Source organism: Salvelinus sp. IW2-2015, linkage group LG32 (assembly GCF_002910315.2).
Source record: "Salvelinus sp. IW2-2015 linkage group LG32, ASM291031v2, whole genome shotgun sequence".
Lineage (NCBI taxonomy): Eukaryota > Metazoa > Chordata > Actinopteri > Salmoniformes > Salmonidae > Salvelinus > Salvelinus sp. IW2-2015.
Genome location: NC_036871.1, coordinates 15944856 through 15964051, shown reverse-complemented (window position 1 = coordinate 15964051; position 19196 = coordinate 15944856). Strand labels below are relative to the sequence as shown.

Sequence of the window (19196 nt, the reverse complement as noted above, 5' to 3'; positions counted from 1 at the left end):
AGCCCAGAGTTCAGGTTAGTGAAGACCAATACACACATAGGCAAGAATGCAAGAATACACAGACAAGTACACAACATGGCAAGCACATTAACACACATGGGCAGGGCAGGCAATGCAATACAATGCTCAGACCACACCCACCAGCACACACACACACAACACACACACCCCACACCACACATGTCACACCACCACACACACAACACACACAACAAACCAACCAACCAACATGGCCATAATGACCATCGTTATGTTTGGAGGAAAAAGGGGCTGGCTTGCAAGCCGAAGAACACCATCCTAACCGTGAAGCACGGGGGTGGCAGGATCATGTTGTGGGGGTGCTTTGCTGCAGGACGGACTGTTGCAATTCACATAATAGATGGCATCATGAGGCAGGAAAATTATGTGGATATATTGAAGCAACATCTCAAGACATCAGTCAGGAAGTTAAAGCTTGGTCGCAAATGGGTCTTCCAAATAGACAATGACCCCAAGCATACTTCCAAAGTTGTGGCAAAATGGCTTAGGGGGCTAGACGTCCCCGTTAGCGGGACAACTTCCGGTGAAACTGTAGGGTGCGCAATTCAAATAAATAATCATACAAATTATGGATATTAAACATTTAGCTACATACAAGTGTCTTATATCGGTTAAAAGCTTAAATTCTTGTTAATCTAACTGCACTGTCCTATTTACAGTAGGCTTTACAGCGAAAGCATGCCATGTGATTGTTTGAGGATGGCGCKCCACAAAATATTTTTCCACCGGCACATGTTTCATAAATTCACAAATAGTGATTAAATTACTTTTTGAAAATCGTCCTCTGATTTGTCATCCAAAGGGTCCCAGCTATAACATGTGGTMTCGTTTTGTTAGGTAAATTCTTCTTTATATCCCAAAAAGTCAGTTTAGTTGGAGCCATCGATTTGAGAAATCCACTCGTTCAACATGCAGAGAAAGGAATACGAAAATCTACACCTAAACTTTGTTTCAACAAGTCAAAATATGTTTCTATTTACTCCTCAGATACCCTAAAATGTAATCAATAGTTAAACACGAATTTCCAAGACTGTGTCCCTGTACTAAAACTGATATTTCTTATTCGTTTTGTAATTTACAAGTCTGAAACCTTGAACATACACTGCTGACACCATGTGGAAGCCATATGAATTGCATCCTGGGAGCTAAAATTGAGTATGCCCTGATACTTGCCATTGTAAGAGCATGGTCTCTCTCAAAAAAAAATACTGGTTTGTTTTTCTTTGGATTTTCTTCTACCATATCTATTGTGTTATATTCTCCTACATTATTTTAACAGTTCTACAAACTTCAAAGTGTTTTATTTCCAATGGTACCAATTATATGCATATCCTGGCTTCAGGGTCTGAGCAACAGGCAGTTTACTTTGGGCATGTCATTCAGACAGAAATTGAGAAAAAGGGGCCTAGCCCTAAGAAGATTTATTAAAGGCAATGCTACCAAATACTAATTGAGTGTATGTAAACTTCTGACCCACTGGGAATGTGATGAAAGAAATGAATGCTGAAATAAATCCTTCTCTACTATTATTCTGAGCTTTCACATTCTTAAAATAAAGTGGTGATTCTAACTGACCTAAGACATGGKATTTTTATTAAGATTAAATGTCAGGAATTGTGAAAAACTAAGTTTAAATGTATTTGGCTAAGGTGTATGTAAACTTCCGACTTCAACTGTATATTCCGCGCCCCCCAACCATCCACTCAAGGACAAATCATCCCACGGCTGAATGTAATTGGGGACCTAGAGTGAGACAAAGACGTAATGTCACTGTGGTTTCAAAGTGCACCAGATGTTCAGATCTCTATCTGTCTGTTCTGCTTGAGGCTACAGCACAGATACACACACACATTGAATACTCTCACACACTTTAGGCATGTCTATTGCACACACACACACACACACACACACACACACACACACACACACACACACACACACACACCACACACACGACACACACACACACACACACACACAACCACACACACGACACACACACACCACACACCACACACAGTATGTACTATTTTTTCACACAGAATTAGATTCTCACCGTGCTTCTATTTTATTTCTTATTAGGTATGTTCAGCAACAGGGAGCCAGGTGGAGGAAACAGGCAGGAGCCAATCAGCTAATGGCAATTTAATCACCTGATCCCTGGCGGTTTTCCCACCTTCGGCCATGTCGAGCTTTTTGCAGCCATATCAGCTGTCAGACAGCCCCTACCCTCCACCTCCATCTCACAAAGTTGAGCACACCTTCCACCATCTACTTCTCTCTTTGATCTTCGTTCATATCATTAAAGGTCATCTACAGATGTGATGTAATTGACTCAACGATCCAATCAGCTAGCCCTAATCCACTACTCTTCTCGCCTCTCTCTCTCTCTCTCTCTCTCATCTCCTCTTCTCTCTCTCTCCTCTCTCTCTCCTATCTCTTCTCTCTCTCTCTCTCCTCTCTCTCTCTCTCTCTCTCTCTCTCTCCTCTCTCTCTCTCTTCTCTCTTCTCTCTCTCCTCTCTCTCTCTCTCTCTCATCCTCTCTCTCTCTCTCTCTCTCTCTCTTCTCTTCTCTCTCTCTCTCTCTCTCTCTCTTTCTCTCTCTCTCAGCAGTGTCAGAGCAGCACAGTACAGTCCACAGGCCTCAGCCTCTCCCCCCCACCTCGGTGCACCAGGGTGGGCTTGGCTCCTCAGTGGGGACCCAGGACGGGAGTTCGGCCTACTGCCTGTCCTCCGGACGCCACGGCTTCTCAGGCTACTCAGACAGCTTTGTGCCCCCCCCTGGCCACTCCAACCCAGTCAACCCCAGCATTAGCAACGGCCTCTCACCACAGGTCAGTCATTCAATGTCATGACTGTAGCTAGCAGCACAAACATAAGTGTTTTGTTCTGCAACATGTCGATTCCATAGTTTCAATTTGACATTTAGTATAGGTTTTATACCATCGGAATGGTAAACCCTGTTTAGGGGGTTTGTTCTTGATAACTTTCAGTAGATGTATTAGCTCGGTGACTGAGTGGATTTGACATCCATTTATCAGATGCATTCAATAGGGATGACTTGTGCTATGCAAATGTTTCATGAAGAGAGAGGAGACAGTAGAAGATGGAGGGAGTGTGAGAGAGGACGACAGTAAGAGGAAGAGTGGCAGATGGAAGATGACACAAATGAAAACGGAAAATACAATTATGGCCGATTACACAGTCATTAGAGTCCATGGCGGGTTCCGTACGCCGTGAGGGGGCCGTCCTAACAGGCGGAAAACTAGCTTTTAACCGCCACAAAGGGTGGCCAGGCCCCACGCAATGCACGCTGGGTCCTCGCCCCATGAGAGAGGGCACTTCTTCCTATTTCTGTGACAAGGGGAACCCTGAGGGCGTGTGTGTGTGTGTGTCTGCTTGTCATTTTCATCAGCTAATGACAGCAGGACAACACAACCTGGTGATCCGTGAAACCATTCTGGGAAATGGACAATAATTGACTACTTAAACTGAGAACAGCAGTAGAACACATTGGTTCCTTTACAACCTGGTGCCGACTAGCCACAAGCCACCACTTGAGTAGAGTCGACTTAACGCACGCAAACGGTCAGTAGATGTCTTCTTCTCTCCTAAGAGGACAAATCATTTCCATTACTTTTACTCTGCTTGGAGGCCAAAGGTGCTTCTCTCTTGTAGCTGATTTTCACCATCAGCCTCCCTGAGAGGGTCTTTCCCTTCAGAGAGTGGCTATCTTAGCTTGCATATGGAAGCATACATGCACACGTGCACGTGCACGATCAAACGCATACGTCTGGAATGTATGCGTCCGTCCTGAATTGCAATTATGAAACGTTCCAGTGTGCTAATTGATTGGAATGAAGGAATCTATCCCTTAGTAATGCGGTGTGTAATTTATGCAAATGACTCACTTTGTTGACTAATTTGTTTTAATTCATGTATTCATCTGCAGTTTTTTTTAATGCATATTGGAATATGCTCATTTGCATTTCAGACTGGATGGAACTTTTAAATAATAAGAGATCGAATACGAATTAATACATTTTATGACATTTATAGTGAGTGGATAAAAACCTTAACTTTACAATTAGACATACCAAATAAACGCACACACAAAGCTATATAAACTCTGCAATGTCTACACAGAAAAGCCTCGATACTGTGGATTCCCACTGAGCACAGACGTCAGTTCAACGGCTAGTTTTGGATTTACATTTGGTTGGGTTGTCAACTAATGTGAATTCAATGGGAAATCAACAAAATAATTGGTTGGGTAAAGAAAAAAACATTACGTTCCCTTACGTTGATGACTTTTTTCAAATCAAATCAGTTTTCCATGTTGATTCAACGTCGTAACATAGAATTTTTGGTTTGAAGTGACGTGGAAACCTAGTTGATTCAACCAGTTTTTGCCCAGTGGGTTGTTACACTATATTGTTATTCTGGTCTGTCTGATCGTTAAACAGTGCTGAATGACACTTCTTGGTGGTTTTGGAAGTTATTTGAGATTTTAGTCCATGAAAAATGGAATTCTTGTGGTGTTTTTTTTTAGCTCTGTGAGTGGTTACCCTTTGGTTATATGGTGTAGGAATACATCATCACTCTGAGTTAGCCCTATGTTATGAGTAGTTTGGCCTATGCTCTGAGTGGTAGTGCTTCGGTTGGTAGTAAAACATGAAGGTTTAGGGGACCAGTCTAGCCTGCCCCAGTGTACTGTGGGATATCTCCCTGGGGTGTGGGGTCTCAGACGTCTGGCTAGCTGATCCGGGGCATACCAGAGGAATCTGTTCTCACCAGTGCAGCAAGCGGCCAGGCTTTGCACCCCGATGAGGCTTAATCCCCGGAACCACCGAGAAACAGAGACACCCCCGGGAACCGCCATGGGCTTCAATCACAGAGCAGAAAGCCTGGAGGAATACACACACTGGCTTAGACACACATACAGTGAGCCTGGAGGAATACACACACTGGCTTAGACACACATACAGTGAGCCTGGAGGAATAAAAACTGGTTAGACACACATACATGTGAGCTGGAGGGAACACACACTGGCTTAGACACACATACAGTGCAGCCTGGAGGAATACACACACTGGCTTAGACACACATACAGTGAGCTGAGGAATACACACACTGGCTTAGACACACATACAGACTGAGAATACACACACTGGCTTAGACACATCATACAGTGAGCCTGGAGGAATACAACACACTGGCTTAGACACACATACAGTGAGCCTGGAGGAATACACACACTGGTTAGACCATACAGTGAGCCTGGAGGAATCACACCTGGCTTAGACAACATACAGTGAGCCTGAGGAATACACACACTGGCTTAGACACACATACAGTGAGCCTGGAGGAACATACACACTGGTTAGACACCATATCAGTGACCTTGGAGGATAACACATCGGCTTAGACACACATACGTGAGCCTGGAGGAATAACACACTGGCTTAGACACACATTACAGTGAGCCTGGAGGAATACACACACTGGCTTAGACACACATACAGTGAGCCTGGAGGAATACACAACACTGGCTTAGACAAACTACAGTGAGCCTGGAGGAATACACACACTGGCTTAGACACACATACAGTGAGCTGGAGGAATACCACACACTGGCTTAGACACACATACAGTGAGCCTGGAGGAATACACACACTGCTTAGACACACATACAGTGAGCCTGGAGGAAATCACAACACTGGCTTAGACACACATACAGTGGCCTGGAGGAATACACACACTGGCTTAGACACAACATCAGTGAGCCTGGAGATAACACACTGGCTTAGACACACTACAAATGAGCCTGGAGGAAATACACACTGGCTTAGACACACATAACAGTGAGCCTGGAGGAAATACACACACTGGCTTAGACACACATACAGTGAGCCTGGAGGATACACACACTGCTTAGACACACATACAGTGAGCCTGGAGGAATACAACACTGGCTTAGACACACATACAGTTTGAGCCTGGAGGAATACACACACTGGCTTAGACACACATACAGTGAGCCTGGAAGGAAATACACACACTGGCTTAGACACACATACAGTGAGCCTGGGGAATACACACACTGGCTTAGACAACACATACAGTTGAGCCTGGAGGAATACACACACCTTGGCTTAGACACAACATACAGTGAAGCCTGGAGGAATACACACACTGGTTAGACACACATCAGTGAGCCTGGAGGAAAACACACTGGCTTAGACACATACAGTGAGCTGGAGGAATACACACACTGGCTTATAGCAACCACTACAGTGAGCCTGGAGGAATACAACACCTGGCTTAGACACACATAACAGTGAGCCTGGAGGAATAAACACTGGCTTGACACACATACAGTGAGCTGGAGGAATAACACACTGGCTTAGACACACATACAGTGAGCCTGGAGGAATACACACAGCTGGCTTAGACACACATACAGTGAGCCTGGAGGAATACACACCTGGCTTTAGACACCATACAGTGAGCCTGGAGGAATACACACACTGGCTAGACACCACTAAGTGAGCCTGGAAAGGAATACACACAACTGGCTTAGACCACATACAGTGAGCGCTGGAGGAATACACACACTGGCTTAGAACACATACAGTGAGCTGAGGAATACACCACACTGGCTTAGACAGCACATACAGTGAGCCTGGAGGATACACACCCTGGCTTAGACACACATACAGTGAGCTGGAGGAATACACACACTGGCTTAGACCACATACAGTGAGCCTGGAGGAATACAACACACTGGCTTAGACACACATACAGTGAGCCTGGAGGAATACACACACTGGCTTAGACACACATACAGTGAGGCCTGGAGGAATACACACACTGCTTAGACACACATACAGTGAAGCCTGAGGAATACACCACTGGCTTAGACACACATACAGTGAGCCTGGAGGAAATACAACCACCTGGCTTTAGACACACATACAGTGAGCCTGGAGGAATACACACACTGGCTTAGACACACATAACGTGACCTGGAGGATACACACACTGGCTTAGACACACATACAGTGAGCCTGGAGGAATACACACACTGGCTTAGACACACATACAGTGAGCCTGGAGGAATACACAACACTGGCTTAGACACACATACAGTGAGCCTGGAGGAATACACACACTGGCTTAGACACACATACAGTGAGCCTGGAGATACACACACTGGCTTAGACAACCATACAGTGAGCCTGGAGGAAATACACACTGGCTTAGACACACATACAGTGAGCCTGGAGGAATACACCACTGGCTTAGACACCTACAGTGAGCCTGGAGGAATACACACACTGGCTTAGACACACATACAGTGAGCCTGGAGGAATACACACACTGGCTTAGCACACATACAGTGAGCTGGAGAATACACCACACTGGCTTAGACACACATACAGTGAGCCTGGAGGAATACACACACACTGCTTAGACACACATACAGTGAGCCTGGAGGAATACACACACTGGCTTAGACACACATAACAAGTGGCTGGAGGAATACACACACTGGCTTAGACACAACATACAGTGAGCCTGGAGGAATACACCACTGGCTTGACACACATACAGTGAGCTCCAACAGTAATGGGGCAATGACACATTTGTTGTTGTTTTTGCCCTCCAGCACTTTCGATTTGAAAAGATACAATGACTATGAGGTGAAAAGGTAGACTGTCCGCTTTAATTTGAAGGTAATTTTCCATATCGGGTGACACTCTACATGAATGTGGATGCTACCATGATTAGATAACCCATGAATGAATCGTGAGTCGTGAATGAATGTGAAATGATGGTGAAGAAGTTACAGATGCACAAATATCATGATTTTTGCCACTGTAACTTTCTCACTCATCATTATTCACAATTCATTCAGGATTATCGTAATCATGGTAGCATCCACATTAATGTAGAAGTGTTCAGAAACATATTCTTATTCTTATTTACAATAAAAGTGACTCCAAAATGACACAATACATTATTTACCATTAATTTTATTTGGGCACAAAATATTCTGAAACACAACCAGAACAACAGCAAAATGCATCCAACAATTTGTAGAGCCACAGCTTGTGTAGTCATTGTGGCTAGAATACGGGACCAAATACTTAACTTTTTACTACTGTATACACATATAATGAATTTATCCTTTTGCTTTGGTCCCTAAAATGGGGGAGGGGGGGGGGGGGGGGCTATGTACTAAAAAGGCTGCAATTTCTAAATGGTTAACCCGATATGGATGAAAATACCCTCAATTATACTGACAGTCTGCACTTTAACCTCATAGTCATTGTATCATTTTTAAAGTGCTGGAGTACAGAGCCAAAACAACAAAAAACATTTCACTGTCCAAATACTTATGGAGCTCGTAACGCACAGGCAAACATAGGCTGAGACAACATTAGGACTGTCCCTTAAAAATATCTTGGTCGACGAGAGTCGTCTGTTCTGTCGACCAACCGATTTGACAAAAAAAATGGATGAATGTTGTGTATGTGTAAAAAATATTTGAATATGTTTTGTAAAATCAACTATATGCAGGCTATCTTTCTCTCTTCTCCTCTCTCCTCTCTCTCTCTCTCCTCTCTCTCTCTCTCTTCTCTCTCTCTCTCTCTTCTCTCTCTCTCCTCTCTCTCTCTCTTCTCTCTCTCTTCTCTTCTCCTCTCTCTCTCTTCTCTCTCTCTCTCTCTCTCTCTCTCTCTCTCTCTCTCTCTCTCTCTCTCCTCCTCTCTCTCTTCTCCTCTCTCTCCTACTCTCTGTTCTCTCTCTCTCTCATTCTCTTCCTCATTCTCTTCTGTTCCCTTTGTCACTCTCATGCGTGTTTATCTCTACTTTCTCTCTCTCCTCCTCTCTCGATCTGTCTATCTCTCCACTCTCTTTTCTCTACCTCTCTGTCTCTCTCGCTCGTTCTCTCCTACTTTGAGACACTCCACAGTGATGGTGAGTTAAGCCAATCAGAAATAGTATCAGATCCCCAAATGGGCACATTTATAGGCCTACATTTGCGTGCAGGCCAGGGTAGCCTGGGCCTACTTCTGTGTGTAATCAGGTGCGTGTCCTTACTCAACATTGACAGGAGTGCTCCAAACAAAAGACAATGAATAAATTGACAACTCGTAAATGGAATGAAATAAACCCAAACTTGTAGCCTAGGTTGTGCGCTCTGCAAACAACGTGTCCACTTCTACAATGACATCGGTAAGACTGTAATAATAATATATTGAATGCATTAACAGAAAGGACCTTAACAAACAAACATTGTAGATGAGAAATGATGGTAATTATCGGTAAATGTACTACTGGTGATACTGGTGTGCCACCCCCGCAGCCTCCGCAATGGATTAGTCCACTCAGACAGGAGTGAATCAAACAGGTGTCTCGTGTGCCATAATTGTTTTAATGTAGAATTTGCCACTGCTTGACTAAAAGAAATCTTGGGCGAAAAACAGCCTATCGACCAAAGAATCGACCAAATGGGGTCAGCCCTAGTGCGCATGCACAAACAGTCTCAGACACACACAGGCATGCATGTAAACACACACATGCACGCACACACACAACATCCAGACAGGGGTTTTTGATCAGATAACCGTATCAATTGGATTGTATACAGTTATCTCTCCTCTAATCCTGTATCTAACCTCAAATCGGAGGAAATATGGGTTAAATGCTCTCGCCATGACGGCAGTACAACATGTAATACGGATCTATACGTATTGTTATCTACACTTTTCCCTGTGAACATGCCAACATTTGGGTTTTCCATTCAGAAAAAATCATTTCCATATATTTCCCCGCCCTCAACCCACACATATACTCAAACATACACAGATGCACGGGCGTGCACAGGCACACACACACACACACACCACACACCACACACACACACACACACAAACACACACACACACACACACACACACACCACACACACACACCAACACACACACACACCCACACACACAACACACACACAACACACACACACACACACACACACACACACACACACACACACACACACACACACACACACACACACACACACACACACACACACACTGTAAGATGAATGGATGTGTGACCTCCAGTGTTTCCCATTTGTAGTCAGTCACACATCAGCATGTTCCTAAGACGCGTTAGGTTAGATTCCTCTGACAGAGCTCCTGTAAATTACATACTCTCAGACAGATAGTGTGTTTGTGTGTGGCTGTCCGGCATATGTGTGTGTGTGTGTGTGTGTGTCTGTGTGTGTGGTGCCAGGTGGGAAGCAGCACGATTATCCTTCAATTATTCACCATTAGTTCAGCATTCTGCCATTTTCTCTGCTCTTTTTAAAGTGTCTCTTTCGGTTTATTCTTCACAGTATTGTCTGGCTTCGCTCACTCCTCTCTCTCTCTCTCTCTATATGTCACTCTTCATTATCTTGTCTACCTTTGTCACTCTCATGCCTGTTTATATCTACTTTCTCTCTCTCTCCCCTCTCCTGTTTATCTCTCCACCTCTTTTCTCTCTCTCACTCTTTCTCCCTCTCTCTCTTCTCTTTGCTGTATGTTCTAACGGTCACTAACTCCACCTATTTTCCCCTCGTTTTGACGATATCTCGTCTCACACAAACTCTCATGCAGCTGTTCACGATGTATCACCAAGGAGACCTCTTAACCCCTAACAGAAAGTGCTTCACACACACACACACACACACACACACACACACACACACACACACACACACACACACACACACACACACAACACACACACACACACACACACACACACACACACACACACACACACACACACACAGCCACACACACACACACACACACTTTGGAAATGTGTTAAAGAATCATACTCCTTGTTCCCACGTACCCTGTGGCCTTTCCATTGTAGGCCCCACAAGGACACGGTGAATTTGGGCATCAAATGAGAAAGCTGGAGAGAGAGAAAGGGAAGGAGGGAGAGGACGGAGTGGGTGGGGGTGGAAGGGAGAGAGGGAGAGGGAGAGGGAGAAAAAGAAGGATTCAAGTCTGTTTTTCTCCTTTAGTATACTGTTCAAACACATAAACGGTCATTCATAAACTTTATCATACAGTTAAACACACCATCTGCTTTATCTAGTAGACACTGACGACAAAATGAATCAACAAGTTATTTACCATAGGTTTTGTATTGTGAATAAAATATAACATGTTTCATGAAAAATTTAAAAAGTGGTACTGTAAATTTATCATAGTAAATAACCTTTTCGATTCCAATCCATAGGATACAGTAAAATCTGAACAGAGTAATTCAGAAAATGCTATCTAGCGGTGTAGTGGACCAGAACTGTGCGGTCCCGAACCGATGCGGGCTCCCCTGTCCGTCTGTCACTTAGGAAATGATGTAACAGGAACCATGTGTCTGGGTGAACACAGTATAATGTGTCTCTCATGGTCACAACCAGGAGAGGAGAGGAAAGAAGGAGAGTAAAGAAGGAGAGGAGAGGAGGAGAGGAGAGGAAAGAAGGAGAGTAAAGAAGGAGAGGAGAGGAGAGGAAAGAAGGAGAAGACAGGAAAGGAGAGGTTATTCTAGAAACTATATATAATATACAGAAACAAGTTACATAGTCATGATCAGTAAGAATCAACAGGGTTATAGTTGTCTGTCAATGAAGACTAGGTATACATGTAAAGTTGAAGACTCATAAAGACGTTGCGTGATTTTTGTATAAATGATTTTATTTTTTATGGATAGTCGGATGTACAGTATGTTACAGGACCCTAAGGTATTTTCTAACAGCCTTCAAAGAATGTCAGAAATTCAATGTGTCCTCACAAATACATTCCTGGAAAATCCATCTAATGTTTCCCGAGACTGAGTTGGAAGACGTTTTCTCTGATGTGAACTGACATCTTTTTTTTAGGCCCGGATTAGTAACACGACTTTACTGCTGTAGTAAATTCACCAGTCAATCCCTGTTGTTCTTCCTCCATCTTGAACTCTCCTCTCGTCCTCTTTGACACAGTCAGCATCCCTAATCTGTACTGTGTGACTCTGTACATACCCCAACTCGTGATATGAGCGCTCAAATTGAACTTTCATGCATATGTCCTTTTGACATCAATGCATGAGCTATTCAAAAGTATGTTATGTGTGTAAAATAATGTTGCATGAGAAAAAGTATGTGTTACGTGTGCAAAAGATACAGTAAATGCTATTTGTACGTTTGTCTTCATGGAGTAAGCCATYTAGGGGCTGTACTTACAGTTGGAAGTTTACATACACTTAGGTTGGAGTCATTGAAACTCGTTTTTCAACCACTCCACAATTTTCTTGTTAACAAGTTATAGTTTTGGCAAGTCGGTTAGGACATCTACTTTGTGCATGACACAAGTCATTTTTCCAACAATTGTTTACAGACAGATTATTTCACTTATAATTCACTGTATCACAATTGCAGTGGGTCAGAAGTTTACATACACTAAGTTGACTGTGCCTTTAAGCAGCTTGGAAAATTCAAGAAAATTACGTCATGGCATCAGAAGCTTCTGACAGGCTAATTGACATCATTTGAGTCAATTGGAGGTGTACCTGTGGATGTATTTCAAGGCCTACCTTCAAACTCAGTGCCTCTTTGCTTGATATCATGGGAAAATCAAAATAAATCAGCCAAGACCTCAGAAAAAACACCATCCCAACCGTGAAGCACGGGGGTGGCAGCATCATGTTGTGGGGGTGCTTTGCTGCAGGAGGGACTGGTGCACTTCACAAAATAGATGGCATCAGGAGGATGGAAAATTATGTAGATATATTGAAGCAACATCTCAAGACATCAGTCAGGAAGTTAAGGCTTGGTTGCAAGTGGTCCTCCAAATGAACAATGACCCCAAGCATACTTCCAAAGTTGTGGCAAAATGGCTTAAGGACAACAAAGTCAAGGTATTGGAGTAGCCATCACAAAGCCCTGACCTCAATCCTATAGAAAATGTGTGGGCAGAACTGAAAAAGCGTGTGCGAGCAAGGAGGCCTACAATCCTGACTCAGTTACACCAGCTCTGTCAGGAGGAATGGGCCAAAATTCACCCAACTTATTGTGGAAAGCTTGCGGAAGGCTCCCCAAAACATGTGACCCAAGTTAAACAATTTAAAGACAATGCTACCAAATACTAATTGAGTGTATGTAAACTTCTGACCCACTGGGAATGTGATGAAATAAATAAAATCTGAAATAAATAATTCTCTCTACTGTTATTCTGACATTTCAGTGGTYATCCTAACTGACCTAAGACAGGGAATTTTTACGAAGATTAAATGTCAGCAATTGTGACAAAATGTATTTGGCTAAGGTGTATGTAAACTTCAGACTTCAACTGTATCTATTCATTTGTTTGTGAACAAATGAGACTTGCGTAACCTGTATGAGAAAAAGTATTCTGTTAAATTTTATTCTACTCTATTCTTCATGTCTACCACATTCTACGATACTCTATTCKACTGTAACCCACCACAATCCATTCAATTCTAACCTCTCTCCTCTCCTCTGTTTCTCCAGGTGATGGGGCTGTTGAACCCAGGAGGAGTGCCCCACCAGCCTAGCCACCAGAGTGACTTTGCCCTCTCTCCCCTGACCGGTGGGATGGAGCCCGGGGGTGGCATGGCGGCCAGCTGCCACGGCTCCCAGCGGGGCCTGGAGGGTCTGCCAGGCCTGACCAGCATGCCCACCCTGCCCAACTCCCAGTCCTACTGCCCGCCCACCTACAGTTCCCCAGCCTACGCTATGGACCACCACCCCTCATACCAGTACGGACAGTATGGACAGAGCAAGGTGGGTCATGGGAGTTTTATGTGCAATGATATTGTTGCCATGTGGTTGTTGGTAACGTTTTTTTTAAAGTATTTGTGTATTAGTTATTTATATCCCTTTTTTGTTTGAATGCATTGATTGTAAGTTATTCTGAAAAMAAATTCTGCTTTAAATGCCTGTATAAAAGACACATTAGATTATCATTAGAGGTATACTAACTACATTCATTTCTATATACCAGTATATAGTCTCCTATGATTAAAGACCATACTCAAGGTTTAGATTTTCAGAATCATAACCCACGTTAATTGCAAAGGCCAACATGATGAGTGAGCCTCTTGAATCACGCTCTCAAATCAGGCTGTGACATTACATGTATGTCAGAGGCACGGCTAGTAGTCCAGAGGGCACTTCGGTTTACATTACTATTACCTTCAAGCACTTACCCACGCCATACATCCACGTGGCCCGATGCAGAGGTATGTCAGTGGGGCCTCCCCCATAACCATCAGCCTGTGACCTTCCACGACCCGTGTGATGAGCTGGACCACCAAATCCTCCGCTCACTCACCTAGCCATGTAATGACCCCTGGGTAACAAAGATACCTCCCCAAATCAAATGAGCGGCTTCCCAAAAACATGTTTGACAGGCGGGGGGGGGGGGGGGGGGTTTCTCCCCGGTGCCCCCCCCGGGGGGGGGGGGGGGGGGGGGGTGGGGGGGGGGGGGGGGGGGGGGGGGGGGGGGACTGGGGCCCGGGGATCCCCGGGGGGGGTGTAGTAGAGTTAGTGGGGTGGGGGTGAGGTACACTGCCACATGTTGAGTAGTGTATACTGGCCCATCAGTGGCGGCATCTTGATGTCATTAATTTGGCGAGGTCCGGGCTCGGGACCTGTGTGCAGGCAGCTCGCAGGGATAGGGGGTTGGTAAGAGAGGGGTGGGTGGAAGGTGGGTTTGAGAGGGGGTCTTTTTAACGGGGAGCGAAATGGCCTCTGGCAGGCGGGGATTAGAACCATGTGTTTCTGTGCAGGTCAGATGCAGTCTGAGTTGTTGTTGATCACTGGAGCAGAGCCACAGCCAGGACCAACGCAGCAAGGGCAGGCTCACGCTAACTCTCCCCCAGTACAGTACAGCCCAGCCACAGGGAAAAGCCTCAGATCTGCCTCACACTCCTTGCCTCTTTAACACCCTCAACCCCTCCCTTCTCTCCACCTCTCACTGCTCTCATCCCTCTCACCCACTATTTACCTCCTTACTCATCAGGCATGATGTTTCCCTGACACAGGAGGTAGAGAGTGACATGAAACCCAATGGAGAACAGTTCCAACCCTTTCCCTCTCTCTCTCCTTTCCTCTCAGGTGCCTTTCATTATCTGAAGCCCCACCATGGCCAGGAGTGGATGAGATCTCTGGTCAACCCGACAGTCAACTCTGGAGCACTCCCCCCTTCCTCTCTTCTTCCCCCTCTGCCTTCTCCCCACCCAGCCCCTGAGGAGAAGGGACAACCCAGAGAGATGGAGGGAGGGGGTTGTTTTGGGGATTCGGGGATGAGAGGGAGGGGGGGTTGACTCAATGGAATAATCAGGACCAAAGGGGAAGCCCTCTCTAGTTACCTGGCACTCGCCTCGCTCGCGCTTCACTTCATGCTCCGAAAACCAAGCACGCCTCGCTCTCCATGCTTGACGAGAAAAATAAATGGAGAGGAGAAGAAGAGGATAAACAACAAAAAAAGGAGTGAATTAAACCCCAACAAAAAACTACATTCACTCATTCAACACTCTGCGTTTGATTTGTAATAAGTGGCAGAGAGTGGGAGAGGACTGGGTAAACAGTTTTCCTTCCATGGATGTGCTTTCAGGGTATATTGTGATGATGGGAGGAAAAGAAGGTTTTAGYGCACAATCCTGAGGCATAATGATGATGTATGGACCTGCAATAGGCACACCGCTCACTCAGCCACAATGCTCTATGTAAGGCACTCACAATGTCTTAGGGAAATACTGCACGCTTAGACTTTGTATTATTTGATATGATTTGGGGAAATGAAATGTGTTCTATCAGGAGAAGCAAAACTGCCATCAATTTGATTTGTAAAAATGACTCTAAGCATATGTACTGTAGGTCTGGACAGTGAAGGTCTGGACAGTCTTTCACCCAACTAGGATGATAGAGAAATATACTGTAGTAGATGGAAGCTGCTGCAACCCAAAGAAGTGCAATCCATTCAAACCTCAGATGAAATGAATTGACACATCCCTGTATAACAATCTCCTCAATTAACTGACTACATCCTTTTTGTAATCCATATTGTTTTTAGCAAATAAAATGGTAGCTGGGTTGCACGGATCACTTTGAAGCAAAAATCATCCTATCACAAGATCTGTGCACGTACAGGTAGCTTGGACTTTTGCATAAATCTTGCATTGATTTCAATGGGAGATTTGAGTAGAAATCGGAGTAGGACCAGGGCCTGTATAAATCGAATCTGGGACCAGGGCCTGTATTCAGAAAGTATCTCAGAGTAGGAGTACTGATCTAGGATCAGGTCCCTCCTGTCCATATAATCATATTAGTTATGATCAAAATGGCAAAACAGCATTCCTACTCTGATACACTTTGTGAATACAGGCCCAGGCTACCAGTCACAGTCCAATCAAGTGTAAATTGAACCTGAAAAAAACATACCACTCTCATTCATTTAGTATTTATTCAGTCCACCTCTTCTCTGTTAGTATCCCTGATCATAGCATTCAGTTGTGTGGAAATCAAACATTTTTTTTTCTGCCTTGTTTCTTTTGTATACATATATCATTTTCATTTATGACTGCATAAAATGATTTGTGTTTTAATATGTCTTGTGTCAAATGCAGCACTATTTACTATTTATAATAAAATATATAAAAATGTGTACAGGCTGAAGTGTTTTAATTGATTTCAAACCAGTGTGTCTGTCTTTACCATACCATCTATGGGCTTTACAATTTTGATTATGTACTGAAAAATGTTAGTACAGATATTAGCTAACTATGAGTTATGATAAGATATGAACTAGTTTTGAATTTGGGTAAATATCATTGATGAGATTACTGAGAACAGATTACTTGCCCATTCAGGACATCTACATTAGGTACATCTGATTTAGATACTCTGCAGCGTTCTTTAATCGTGGACCCGGGGTCCCAAAGTGCTTCACATTGTTGTTTTTGCCCTCGCACTACACACCTGATTCAAATCATCAAAGCTTGATGATGAGTTGATCATTTCAATCACCCCTTTAGGTCCCCAAGACCAAGGTTAAGAAACACTGAGATACTGTAACTGTATTAAACAAAGGGAACTCAAGCCAACAGAGCAATGACTCAGACAAGACAAGATGGCAATGTCCCAAGTGACCATCCACTGCCTTTCTTTACCAAAATTCAGAATTTAGTTTTTAATTTCATTCACATTTCAAGTATCCATATTAAAACTACAGTTTTTCCTGCAATAAGATATGTTTTGTTTTCCAAGAAAAATAAGTGGAACAATATGCACATCCACCCACCCCATTCCTTTCTACACACACACACACACACACACACACACAACACACACACACACCACACACACACACACACACACACACACACACACACACACACACACACACACACACACACACACACACACACCACACCCACACACACACACACACACACACACACACACACAGTAAATTGAGCATAGAACATGTTTTTATTGTGGTCTAAGAACAAGCATTCTCCATGACTGATGACGGACAGTCGGTCGGGGCCTCTCATCCACTCATGTTCTCTCTCCCTGCAGCACAGTGGCTCCCTAACACTTTAAAGGCACATTGACTCATTCATAAATATATTCCCTTTCATAAACACCGCTTTCGGACAAATTCCTCCTCCCCGGGGGACCCTTCACACCCGTAATGAGTAAAACAGAGCACCCTGTAAACGATCTAAACACAACACCACAGACACACTGGGACATTAGTCACTGCCACTGTCTCTCTAGGATTCAGACTGGGGTTCAGACTGCGTTCGCGTCCCAAATGGCACCCTATTCCCTAGATTGTGCACTACAAGGGGCTCTGGTCAAAAGTAGTGCACTATCTAGGACATAGGGCACCATTTGGGGCACACACGGGGTTCAGAGGGCAAAACGTCCCGATCCCAGCGCCCTGGCAGAAAGAAAAACACTCAGCCAGTTGTCTGACACTTCACAAGTTATGGATATCGGTGTTTTTATCACTCTCTCATTCTTCTCATCTTCTTTCGTTCTTTCTTTCTCTCTCTCTGAAGGGGGGATCCAGGGATCAGGTGTATGCAGCTGGCAGTGTCACTCATTTTATATGGTGTGTGTTTGTGTGTGTGTGCGTGTGTGTGTGTCCATGTATAAGTTCATACATCTTCCTGTGTGTGTGCATGTTTTCCTACATTGTGTGTTTATTTTCAATAGTGTGTATGTTTGCGTGTTAATGTTTACTTGTGTGTCCAAGCTCGGACGTTCACGTTGAGAGATCAAGGCGAGATACCATTTCACTGTTTTCTTAGTCCTTCTGCAAACTCTTTTTACAAGTGCTTAACTTGTTGAACACAATGGAAGTAGGAGCCAAAGGCCTCCTCTGAAGCAGAGTGTCACTCAAGCAGCCACACACTGGAGACAACTTAACCCCTGACCCCAACACTCTTTGAAATGTGTAGAGTACTTGACCGGAGCTGACAACAACGCCAGGCTCCTGCAGCCTCCCGGCCCTCCAATAGAAAGTGAAGGAAGGGGAGGAGGAATTTCAGAAGAGAGGGAGGGAGATAGAAAGGGAGGGAGGAGTGAAGAATAGTTGATTTTAGAGAAAGATAGAGAGGGAAGAGGGAGAAATAGAAAAATATGCTTTGATCAATGTTTTGACTAAAGCAAAGCTATGATTGAAGGCAAAAAGTTAAAAAGGATACATTGATCTGGAATGACTTTTCTGCGTGGTGTGTGTGTATGCTATTTTAGCCTAGTGACATTTATCAATATGACATTTCAACCATGTTTTTATCATAATTGATAGACTGAACTCTCTCTGATATTTTGCCCAGAGGAACTTTGCCCTGTAGCTGCCATGGRCTTTTACTGGTAAGGGTGGTACGTGGAATTCATCTCAGCAATGCCTCTTAATCCAGTGTCAGAGAGATGCTAGGTTAGGAACAACATTCCATTCCCAATGCAGCTCAGTGTCGTCACTTCACACTCTATCTCTCCATTTACCCCTTCTCTTAGTTTCCCTCTGCACGTCTTTCTCCAAAGTCTTCCTCTCTCTAGGACTCTTTCTTC

The 19196-nt window shown here is 44.1% G+C and overlaps 1 pseudogene; it reads left to right on the top strand.

Moving 5' to 3' along the window:
* Nucleotides 1–16776, top strand: part of LOC111957048 (paired box protein Pax-3-like) — a 39247-nt pseudogene extending 22471 nt beyond the window's left edge.
* The last annotated feature ends 2420 nt before the right edge of the window (nt 16777–19196 follow it).